Source organism: Gracilinanus agilis, chromosome 3 (assembly GCF_016433145.1).
Source record: "Gracilinanus agilis isolate LMUSP501 chromosome 3, AgileGrace, whole genome shotgun sequence".
Lineage (NCBI taxonomy): Eukaryota > Metazoa > Chordata > Mammalia > Didelphimorphia > Didelphidae > Gracilinanus > Gracilinanus agilis.
This window is the reverse complement of record NC_058132.1, coordinates 468,863,106-468,876,430: the sequence shown is the minus strand read 5'-3', so window position 1 is coordinate 468,876,430 and position 13,325 is coordinate 468,863,106.

Here is a 13,325-nt window from a genome sequence, read left to right as displayed (position 1 = left end):
TTCATATTCCAAATTGTGAGCATCTGATTAGATGGCAATTAGAGCAAAATTTTTGTTGAAATGTTTACAAAGAGGAATACTGTAGAAGTTTGAACCAAATTGTTAATTAGATAATAATATAAATTGAGATAGAAGAGTTATATTCCTGTTATTATTGAACTTTCCTTCTCTGCTGAAGCATCTGACAAAAAGTGTCATTTATGGCTAATATATTCAATAATGCAGATATTTATCCACTAAGAACTGGACTGAGTCCATCAAGTCATTGTATTGGCATGCTATAAACCATAACTATGGCTTCGTCCCTCTCCTGACTAGATAACCTACTCCAAATATAGAGAAGTGGCCTGGTGCTAGGGAAATGATCATAGATTTAGAGGCAGAAGAGGTCTAGATTCAAATCTCCCCTTTGTTACTTACTGTCTATGTGACAAGAGGCAAGTTGCATAAGTTCTTTGAACCTCAGTTTTCTCGTGTAATGTGGGATAATAATAACTCTGATTTGATTAGGGTTCTGAGAGTCCTATGAAATAATCTATATAAAGTATTTCAGAAACACTAAAGTGTTATGTAAATGTAAAATATTATTATAACAAAGCCTCATTCATTCCCTTTAACTGGGGAAGAGTGTAGGACAGAGAAGGAATCTTCATTATTTGTGCTGAGTCCAAAGGCATAATCTGCTAAATTCCATTACAAATATAATCACATCTACCACTAACTTGGTGATCTCTTAATCTCTCATGGATTTAATTACCATCTCTATGCTAATGATTATCAAATCTATCTTTCCTGCCCAATCTCTCTGGTGACCTCCATCTTACATTTCCAACTGCCTTTCAGACATCTAGAACTGGCTATCTAGTAGACTTCTTAAATTCAACAGGTCAAAATCAAAACTTAGTATTTTTGTCCCTAAATCTCCCTCTTCTTACCTTCCCTATCACTGGAGAAGGCAACATTATCCTCCCAGTTTCTCAGGATGAAAACCTAGCAGTCCCTCTGGATTCCTCACTCTCTCTCACCCCCTATATATCCAATCTGTTTGTTGCCAAGCCTATTGGTTTCATATTTGCAGCATCTCTCAAATATTCTCCCTTCTCTCCTTTGGCATTGAGACTGCTCTAGCACAAGGCCTCCTCACCTCATTTCTTGATGATTTGAATAGCCTGTTGATGAGTCGACTTGCCTCAAGTTTTTCCCCTCTCCAATCCATCTTCAGTAAACTCCAGTGGCTCCAGGATCAAATATAAAAAAAAGCTCTGTTTAGCATGCAAAGCCTTTAAATAACCTAGCCCTCATACATTTCCAGTCTTTTACATTGTATTCCCATGTATTCTCCAATCCAGTGACACTGGCCCCCTGACTGTCCCAAGAACATGACCCTCTGTCTCTCAGCTCTGGGCATTTTCTTTGGATTCCTCCCACACCTGAAACACTTTCCTTCCTATTGTCCTCTAAATTTGAGCCCATTCATCACTTGGACATGTGGCTATTTGTGGGAAAATGTGTTCAAGATCTTAGGGGAATGTTTATTACCAACTATTTTTACTATATATTCTTAATAAGAATGTTATTTAGAAACTAATTAAATATGGTTGTCTAATTTTTAATGAGAAGGTTGTTGGGGGCTTGAGTGACTAACTGAAACAGTTTCTCTGTGATTTTTATTGACTTTGGTTTTATTTGGTCTTCATTATGCATAAATTCCATTATGCTTATAGTTTCCCTCTTAATTGACCCTGGATTTCTAGCATAAATATAAATAGATCATAATGTATGATATTTTAATAAGTTGTTGAAATATTTTGCTAACAGTCTATTCAGCATTTTTGCTTCCATATTCATTAGGGATATTAGTCTATAGTTTTCTTTCTCTGCTTTGTCTCTCCCTGGTTAAGGTATCCAGGTCATTTTTTTTTTTAATAGCAGGATTTAGGTAGGATTCCTTCATTGTCCATTTTTTGCCAATAGTTTATATAGATATTAGAATTAAAGGGTTGATTGGATGTTTGATAAAATTCAATAATAAAATCTATTCTTTTTTTATTTCTTTGAGAGTCCATTTACAACTTAACTTCTTTTATCTGAGAATGGTTTAGGTAAATTCTCTATTTCCTGTTTTTTTGAACCTGGACATTTTATACTTTTGTAAAACGTCACCCATTTTACTTATTGGTTTTATTAGCATATAATTAGATGGAATAGCTTCTGATAATTTTCTTTATTTTCTCATTTGTTGCACATTTTACTTAAATTTATAGTTGCCCTTTTCCTTCCTAAATCATCAAGGTGACCTACTTTATATTCCTCCTGACTGACTTTGGATTGATTGGTGTTCCTAATCATACCTTTGCTTATAGGTATTGTAGGTCTCTCTGTATATACTTCACATATCCTTATCAAAGGAAATAAATAAATTAAATTTGCCGTACTATTGTAAACTGTTGCAGACTGTTTTTAGAGAGGGAGGGACTTCTGGGTTAATATGGCTGTAGAGTAGAAGCAGGGTCCTTTACTCTCCTCACAACCAACCACTAGCAAACCTCCAAAGGACAAAAAAACGAAATCCAGATGAACAAAGGGACCCCACAATAGGGAAGAGCATTGAAGGTACCTGGGATCTGGGCATATCCACACTATAAGGGAGGGAAAGAGCTCCCATCAAAATGTGAGCTGATCAACCCTCCCCCACCTCACCCACAGTATCAGAGTCAGAGGCTGTGCACCAGAGTTAGAGCGAGTTGGGGGCCAAAATCTAGCTTCTTGACACCTAACTGGGACCACCAGGAGCTTTCTCATGAAAGCAGCAAGGCCTAAGACCCCAGGAGGCTAGAGAGCACAGACCTTGGGTGCGGGAATGGAGCTGAGAGAGGCAAGTAGACAGTGGAAGCAGCTCAGTGGGCTGAGACTCAGGGGAAAACCTCAGGTGGAGGAGCAAGCTTGCGCCAATTTCTGGCTCTGAGCAGTTGACCGGGACCACCAGGGGCTTGACCCTGAGAACAGCTAGACTAGAGACCCCAGGAGGCTGGGGAGCACAGACCTTGGGCACAGGAGTGAGGCTGAGAGGGGCTGCTGACAGCACAGGCCTTGCAAACAGTGGAAGCCAGGAGACTCACAAAGTAGCCTCAGGCAAAAACTGCTCCTTAGCTCTATACACAGAGAGTCTGTCTGCCTCACTCAGGCTTCTGGCTGAGAAAGCATAAATGAGGACTAAGCAAGGCCCAAGAAATAACCACCAAGAAGACCAAGAAAAAAGCCCGAACAATTGATAACTTTTGCACAGAAAAAATCCAGAAAGCAGAGGAGGACAAGCAATTAAAGACATCCAAACTTTCCCCCCAAAATGAAAATTGGTCACAAGCTCTTGAAGAGTTCAAATCTGAGGTCATGAGAAAGTTGGAAGAGACCTGGCAAGAAAAGTGGGAAATAGTTCAAAAAGAAAACAACAGTTTAAAAGGCAGAATTTCACAATTGGAAATTGAGGTTCAGAAATCAAATGAAACGATAAGCAAATTGAAGACCAAAAATGACCAGCTGGAAGCCATGAAGAGCCAGATAGACCAGACGGAAAAGAAAACCAAAAGATTATAGCTGAAAACCAGTCTTTAAAGGCTAGAATTGGGCAAGTAGAAGCCAATGATCTCACAAGACAGCAAGAATTAATAAAGTAAAGTCAAAAGACTGACAAAAAGAAAAACAAACAAAAAAAAAACAGAGAGGGAGGGTGTTAATTTAAACTGATTTACAAACTGCCATGTTGGGAGTTAGTAGAATTTATTATCTACCACAAGGAGGGCACTATGCAAGCATTAGTGGGATATACAGTTTATAAAATAAAATCTGTCTTTGCCCTAAGAGTGCAGAATTATTGAAAAGGCTAAGCACATATACATGAAATAGTACTCTAAGGTGTTTACACTTTAACAAATCATTGATTCATTATTAGGTGGACATAACACCTACTGTGTATTAGTTTGAAATCTTCTTGAGAACCAGAACTTTGCTAATATTTATTACTCTTTCTCAAGCCCCTTGAGTAACTACCATATAGTCTTATGAGGTATATATTAAGTTTTATGCTTGTTGAAAAAAGGAATTACCAACCAAAAGTAAAAAATGTCAAATTTTAAGTTTGTATTTCATACTGCAAAAATGCATGGAAAGAATAAAATCTGAAAGGCTGGAGCTAATCATGGAGAGAAAAAATCTCCAGGAAGTTAATTTTGAGAGTCTCAAAGAGTTAATTTTGAGCTAATCATGGAGAGAAAAAATCTTCAGGAAGTTAATTTTGAGAGTCTCAAAGAGTTAACTTCCTAAAGATGGAAAGTAACTGATAGAAGGCTATTACACGGAGTGGGGAAGACATGAATAATGGCACAAAAAATAAAAACAAAAAAAAAACAAATTAAATAATGAACTTGTACTGGGAATGGCAGGGTTGGTGAGGGTGCATTTTGAGATAATCGTACAGATAATGACTATTTTGTACCGAAGAAGAGTTAGGGAATTACAAGAGATGAGTTTTGAAAGTGGTGGGGAGGAATGAGTTGATGGAAAGCCTCAAATTCTAGTACATGAGAATATTTAATGAATACTATTTGTCAATGATAAGAATGCTATTCTTTAGGGAGTCTGAGTCTAGGAATATTTTCTATAGAGGTTGAAGATGAATTTTCAGAGTCCATAGAGTAGCTGATACAAAATGTCTCCCCAGATTCCAGACCTTCACTACTCATGCGATTCAGAAGCATGATGATCTGCATTAGTTGGAAAAACATCAGGGAATACATAATTTTTGTAGATGCATAGCAATTATATGCAAAGTACTTAACACTGGCACACACTCATGTTTTTATGAAGCAGGTTTGGAATATGGAAAAGCATAAGAAGGAGGGGCGACTTTGTGCACAGATAACAAGGGGCATTGAATAGCTAAGTCTATATAGAAGTAATAATAGAAATCTTAAACAAGTTTCAAACAATGAACTTTTCTTAATATAGTTGCAATTAAATTGGCTTAAATGGAATGGTGTGTGTGTGTTTCAATGAAGATTAATTCCAGAAATGTAATTACATGTTAATAGACCTAATTGGAAGTCAGTTTCCTTGGGTTATGGTGATTTAGTTGGGGATGTTTTATTTGTGTCCCCAGTGGTCAGCACATAGAATATATATATAGAAAGTACACACACACACACACACACACACACCTGTATATGTGCATGTTAAAAATATTTGGAGAAGAGACAATCTGCTTTCCATTAAGATAGGTATGGTGAAGAAAAAAGTCCTGTTAGTCCTTTGCATCCAAGAGGATATAATGATCAAATGAAGCATGGATGCCAAAGCATAATGGAAAAAGCAGTGTGGATATGTAAAGCATACCTTTTGTGCCTTTCTGATTCTCACCTTTCTGTCTAACTTGCTTCTGACCAAAGCCTTTTCTACTAGCATGTGCTCTGACTCTAGGGACCTTCTCACTTTGGATGTCTAATTCCAGCTTAGTTGCTTTGCCTCAATTTGCCAACCACAGATTTTTCCCTCTTGGGGAGGTAGATGGTATGGTAGATAGAGTAGAAAAACTGAAAATCAGAAAGACCTGAGCTCAAATCCAGCCTCATATCTTTGCTAGTTTTATGATCCTGGGTAAGCCATTTAATCTGTTTGTCTCAGTTTTCCTGATCTGTAAAAATATAGATAGCACCTACCTCCTATGGTTGTTGCTAGGATAAAAATGAAATTTCCTACTCTTAAAGTCTATTTCCCTATTACAATACTCATAAAATGTGTTCCAAATCTTAAAGCATTATATAAACATTATTATTAAATGTTATTATTATTCTTATTGTTAATTTTTCACTTCCTATCACTCTCTCTAGAATGATATTGATTATTTAGGATTCATTCACTATGGCATGTAGGTAGATAGAGCACTGGGCGTGGAGTCAGGAAGAATGAGTTCAGATCTGACTAGATGTGTGGCCCTGGGAAAGTCACTTAACCCCATTTGCATCAGTTTCCTCATTTGTAAAAGAAGCTGGAGAAGGAAATGGCAGAACATTCTTGTATCTTTGCTAAAGAAAAAAATGAAATGGGGTCTGGAAGAGGAAGATGCAACAGAAATGACTCAATAATAATTCATTCATTTCTTTAACAAATCTATATTGATTGACATTGTGGCAAGTATAATCTTTGCCCTCCTGTAATATATTCTAGTGTAGGAGGAAAATATACAAAAAAGTAAATGTAGGAAAAAGAAAAAGCTTGGAATTTGGAATTAAGAAAGAATAGTACACTATATGGTACATAAATAAGGAAACACATTCAGGTAACTTGTTTTGTATAGGATTCTACTCATGCAGCTAAGAAAATATAGAAAAGTACTTGTAGTAGTGTATGAATGAGAGAATTAAAAGCAAAAAAATTATATATTTCCCGACAAAGGCTTAATTCCCCTTCTAATGAGTGTTAGAATTATTATTATTACAATTGGGGTTAGTCTCCACCAGGAACATAACTTAGACATTTTATTGTGAACTAATGGAATGCAAAAATAAACTTATTTTTCACTTTTTTTAGGGACCCATAAAATATAAAGCTGACTCTATCAGCATTCAAGGTAATGTTAAGGTTCATAGGAAATTTAAAAATAATTTTGAGATAGTCACTTCTGATTAAAAATTGATAAAAGTTAATTTCTTAGTCTTTCATATTAATTTAGTCTGTATCCGCATTTTCTGAATTTTGTTTTGAGGCTTTCTTTAAAATGAAGAGTTTCTCTGACAAATTTGATGCTAAGCATGTATTTTTTTAAAAAAAAACCATATTAAATATCCAGTACTCCTAGATTTCTTTAAACTTTACGTATTCTCTCAATCTAATTGAAGCTTTAAATTGCACCACCAATTAGTTTGGGAAACAATGGTCTGTATGGTGGTAAGACATCTGTGAATTTGGTAAGCGGAGAAGGCAGTTAAACTGGAGATTGATATTGTAGACAAAACAGCTTTTTCACTTTTTAAGTTGGTAGTATTATGTCAGCAGAATTAATCTAGAAAACTTGAAGCATATCAATACTGTTTTATAGCTAAAATTTATTAATTCAGTTCCTAGCTTTCTTCAAATCTCAGCTACAATTCCACTATCTGCAAAAAGGCAATTTGCATTCTATATTCCCTCTTAGTATTAGTGTCTTCTCTCTAAGATCATTTCCAATATATCCTATTTATATCTTGTTTATATATAGTTGTTTGCATTTCATCTCCCCAATTAGAGAATGAGCTCCTAAAGGGCAGTGATCTTTTTTTTTTTCATTTTCTAACTCTTGTTGCTTGGGAGAGCAAATCTCAAAATCTGAAATAGTTTTAGAAAGAAATTTATTAGGTCATTGGAGAGAGAGAGAGAGAGAGAGAGAGAGAGAGAGAGAGAGAGAGAGAGAGAGAGAGAGAGAGAGAGAGACTCCCTTCACAAGTCTTTGTGAGGTTACATTATATAGAAACCAAATGAGAGTATCAGAATTTTTTCCTGATTGACCCCATGTAGATGTGTAGATGGTCTTTAAAAGGACAGTTTGAGATACATATCAACTGATAAGTCAGTCTGTTTTGGAGAACTCAAAATGCAAGCTTTGGGTAGACCCAAAACAAGACTGAAGAGGACCCAAGACAAGCACTGTTGTGAGATCTAAATATTCCTTACAACTGGCTTGGTTTCCTGGAGTATCTCTGGGATCAGATTGACTTCTATAGTAAGTTTTTTAGGTTAGACAATTTTCTAGTATATAAAGCTAGGTTCAAGCAATATTAACTAATAATAAATAATAATCCACACTCCCATGTTTAGTACATGGCCTGGCAAAAAGTTAGTGATGAATGAATGTTTATTGATTTTATTATTAAATACTTATTATGGGCAAGGCACTGTGCTAAAGCATTGGGGAGTCGCGACAAAGTGGAAAAATTAGTCCCTACCATCAAGGAGCCTACTCAGTTGGAATAATGATCCTGAATTCAGAGTAAATATGAAATGAAAAAAATCACAATGAAAAACATATTTCTAGATATAGTATTATTGTGTATACTAATGCTTTATGCATTAAAAATGGTGAAGTGGAAAGAGATCTATCTTTGGGGTCAGAACTATGGTTTAAATATCAGTTCTGCTACCCTACTACATGTATTGCCCTGGTCAAAATCACTCAGGCTCTCTAATACCTCAGTTTTCTATAAGGTGGAACTTTTTTTTTTTAAGCTTGGCAGAATTGACTTTATTTACTGACAATGAGGAAAGGAAGACAATTTTACGAGTAGGAACTTACAATACACAAGGGGTTCAGTGGCATATAACTCTAAATGACTAGGTTCTTTTCCCTAATACTAAAAAGGTGACTGTGGCATATTGAGCAAAAGCAGAGCTACCAAATCATATTCTTCCCCACGAAGAACCAATTCCAAGTAGGAAAAATGTCCACTAGTCAAAGAAGCTTGCAACAGGGGTTATACCAATTAGAAAATCTCTGATCTTAATAAATTGACCAGAGAAACAAAACTATTTCATTGGCATAATTTAATTTGGTAAGAGAGGATCTGAGTATTACATAGGATTTTAGTTTGTAATTTTTTCAGATTATGTGTCAACATAATTTTAATAACTGTTTTCTTATTTCCTGACATTTTGTAAACCATGTTCTGTCTTTCCCACATCTTCGATCTCCCCAAGAAAGTAGGTAATTTGGGTAATATGATACAGGTTGTACATATGCTGTTATGCAATACACATTTCCATGATTTTCATGTTGTGAAAAAGATACATATCACTTATACTAGAGATGAATTCATGAAGGAAATAAAGTGAAGAATAGTATGTTTTGATCTGCATTGAGACTCTATCAGTTCCTTCTTTGGTAGTGGATAGTCTTTTTTCATCATGAGTCCCTTGGAGTTGTCTTGGATCCTTGAATTGCTAATAATAGTTAAGTCATTCAGAATTGACCTTTGTACATTATTACTGTTACCTAGTACAATGTTTTCATTCTGATTAATTCACTTTGAATCACTTTCCAGGGTTTTGGTTTGCTGTTTTTTTTGGTGATTCTTTTGTCAGTCATTTCTTGTGGTCCAATAGTATTTATTTCCAACATATACTACAACTTATCCAGTCATTCCCCAATTGATAGACATTATTTCAGTTTGCAATTCTTTGCCACCACAAAAAAACAAAAACAAAAATAAAAACAAAACAAAAAACTGCTATAAATATTTTGGTATAAGTAAATCGTTTCCCCCTATCTTTGCTCTTTTTGGGACACAGAACTACCAGGGGTAGTGATGAATCAAAGATTATGGGGTTTTATGGCCCTTTAGGCATGGTTTCAAATTGCTCTCCAGAATGGTGGTGGTATCATGACTGCACCAAAAGTGTATTGTAAGGGGCAGCTGGGTAGCTCAGTGGAGTGAGAGTCAGGCCTAGAGACAGGAGGTCCTAGGTTCAAACCCGGCCTCAGCCACTTCCCAGCTGTGTGACCCTGGGCAAATCACTTGACCCCCATTGCCCACCCTTACCAATCTTCCACCTATGAGACAATACACCGAAGTACAAGGGTTTAAAAAAAAAAGTGTATTGTAAGTGTCCCAATTCTCCCATATTACCTCCAACATTTGCCATTTTCTTTTTTTCTCATATTAGCCAGTCTGATAGGTGTAAGGTGGTACCTCAGAGCTGTTTTCATTCGCAATTCTCTAATTAATATGATTTAGAGCATTTTTTATGACAAAAGCTGATTTTATTTCTTCATCTAAGAACTGCCTAGTCATATCTTTGACCATGTCAATTAAGAATGCTTTATATTTTTTATAAATTTGACTCTGTTCCTTATATATTTGAGAAATGAAGCCTTTGTCAAAGATACTTGCTATAAAAATTTTTCCCTGATTTGTTGCTTCCCTTCTAATTTTGGTTGCAATGGTTTTGTTTGTACAACCCCTTTTTAATTTAACATAGTCAAAATTATCTATTTTACTTCTTGTAATGTTTTCTATGTATTATTTGGTCATAAATTATTCCTTTATCCATATGTTTGACAAACCATTTTGTGCTCCCCTAATTTGTTTATGGTATCCCCCTTTATTTCTAAATCATGTATTCATTTTGACTTTATGTTATGGGAAATTTTAAAGGTACACCTTCATCCTATAACATCTGAATAGCTGGCTTCTATTCTTTACAAATCATTTACTATGCTATCATCCACAGTCTGTGTGATATATAAAGAATCACTTTAAAAATTACTTACATTGTGTAAAATGTGCCAAATCCAACCTCAAACTGTCAGTGAGATTCAAAGAAAGGTGTGCTGCCTTGACTATTCTTTGACTACTATTGGATAGCAGAAAACATTCTATTTCACTAACAAATCTGTGCTTTCAAGTGTAAAACCAATGCTTTTGGGGATCATTTTTTTCTTTCATAATTACTGAACTCCAACCGAGGACTTATTAGGTGGAACATAATAATAAGTTGTAATTAGTAACTTCTTCAAAGTACTGCGTATATTTCATTTAGTTTGGATTAAGAAAAGACATACAAGACACATATCTCATTTATAATGCTATTCCATAGGGACTGTCATCAGTGGGGCAAATCCTTCTTAGGGCTGTGGAATGTCACATCAGCAGATGCTAATTATAAGAAACAAAAGTATAATTATTATTAAACACATCACTTCCCCTGAACAGAACATACTCTAATAAATGATACAAACAACCTGTCACAAAAATGGGTAAAAGGCATCCTCTTAGTCATCTTGGGCTAAATTGGCTAAGTTCCAGAATAGGCTAATATTTCTTTGTGGGATCTCTTTAAAAAAAACAACAAACTGTTCATTCTAAGAGTAAATAATACTGAGATAAAAATAGCTTGGTGCGGTGCTGTGGTGTCAGACTTAAATAGAAATGGATCACTGTGGCTACAGATTGCCTTAGAAAACCATGAATTAACATTATATTTTATTATATTTTTAAACATTTCCCAATTGCATTTTAAACTGGTTGAGACTGCACATGGTAGTTTTGTCCAGGCATGCCTCTGGGTTGCTTCTAGTTGAACACTTCTAGTATAGCAGATATAGTGGGCTGAACTTGGGAGTCAGAAAACTTGGTTTTGACTATTCAATTATTGATTGTATGACTCTAGGGAAATAACTTAATCTCTCTGGGCTTCAGTTTACTCACCTACAAAGTGGAGATAATAATAGTACCAAACTCATAGGGTTCTTAAGATCAAATGAGGCGACATACATAAATCTCTTTGCTAAACTTTAAAGTGCCATATAAAATGTGAGCTATTATGTAGCACAATAAAAACTTGTTCAGTCTCGTTGGTTTAGAGCAGGTTATTCATTTATCAAAAAATTTGGAAATTCATTTATTTAAATATAGATACTAGTAAAGTAAGTTTAATAGCTCCTTCCTTAGTGATTTTTAATAACAGATTTATAAAAATATTTTAAAAGAATTTTTAGAATTTTGAGTTCCAAAATCCTTCCCCCTTTTTAGCCCCCCTTTATACCATTAAGCCCCCTTTATACCATTAAGCCCCCCTTTATACCATTAAGAAGCAAAGAATATAATGCCCATTATACATAATTAGTCATGAAAAATATATTTTCATATTAGCCATGTTGCAAAAAAAAAAAGAAAAAAGTGAAAAAATATACCTTGATTTTCACTCAGAGTTCATCAGTTCTTTCTTTCAAGATCCATTTTCCATCACAAGTCTTTTGGAATTGTCTTAGATTATTATACCGATCAGAGTAGCTGCCTTTCAGTTATACAATATTGTTGTTACTGTGTACAATATTCTCCTAGTTCTGCTCACTCACTTTGTATTTCATATAAGTCTTTGCAGGTTTTTCTGAAACCATCTCACTTGTCATTTATTATAGCACAATGGTACTCCATCACCATAATATGCCACAACTTGCTCAGCCATGGGCATCCCATTAATGTTCAATTCTTTGCCACCACAAAAAGAACTGATATGAATATTTTTGTACATGTAGCTCTTTTTCCTTTTAATTTTATTTCTTTGAGATACAGACTTACTCTAGAAAAATTGGACCAATTCATAATTCCATGGACAGTATATTAGTGTACCAATTTTTCCACATCCTCTTTTGCATTTGTAATTTTCTTTTTCTGTCATGTTATCTAGGAGAACCGTGTCTTAACCTGGGATCTGTGAACTGGATTAAAAAACTTTTTAGTAATTATTTTTGTAATTCAATATATTTCATTTTATGTATTTAAATACATTACTGAAAAGGGTCTTCACTAGACTGCAAAACGGGCAGAAAAAATAAAGGCTTAGTGATCATTTTTTGTAAGAACATTATGTCCTGTGTATAAAGCATCTTGGGCAGCTAGGTGGATAGAAGAACACCAGGCCTGGAATCAGGAAAACCTGAGTTCAAATCTGAACTCAGCCACTAATTAGGTGTATGATTTTGGGAAAATCACTTTACTCTGTTTGACATAGTTTCTTCATTTGTAAGAGGAGCTAGAGAAGGAAATGGCAAACCATTGTACTATCTTGGCCAAGGAAATTTCAAAAGAAGTCAAAGAAAAATTGGATATGACTTAAATGACTGAACAATGACAATAAATATGGAACACTGACTTTAATTGCAGCTTTTGCTAAAACACCCAAGACATTCCATCGAAGGTAGAAAAATAGATGTCCTGCTCTAAATTACTTGAAAGTGAGTTAATCTCTGTCTTCTTTATGCATTAATGAAGAAAAATCAGCACTAATTTTTTAGATTTTTCTCATTTGTTTTTAAATCAAACAATGGGCTATTTCAAATTTGGGACTTATCTGTCACTACATCATGTGATATTTCTTCTCATTTTACATATGGAATGGATACCAATGGAGAAAATTTATGGGAATGAGTCTATAGATGTTAGACCAGGGAGTTTCTCTGACTTTTGGGCACCCCAGCAGCATGTGGGACTCAGCAATGTGGGACGTATTCTTTGAGATGAAGAACAAATTTCTATACTGATCAGAAAGGAGCTGATAACTCAATATATCTTGAAAAAAGAGTTAAGTTTCTTCCCAGCCTAAAGAAACAGGAGGCCTGGGGCCTGAAAGCAATGAGCTAAAAGATGAAAAAATATTATCTCAAGTGACCCTTCTTTTAGGTGGTTAGATCTCCCAAAGGATGGAACTGTGTCTGGACTATTAGCCTGGGTCCAGAGAATACTGGATCCTTAAAAGAGAATGTGAGGGAGAAGGGACAGAGACCTAACCATCTGGGCCCA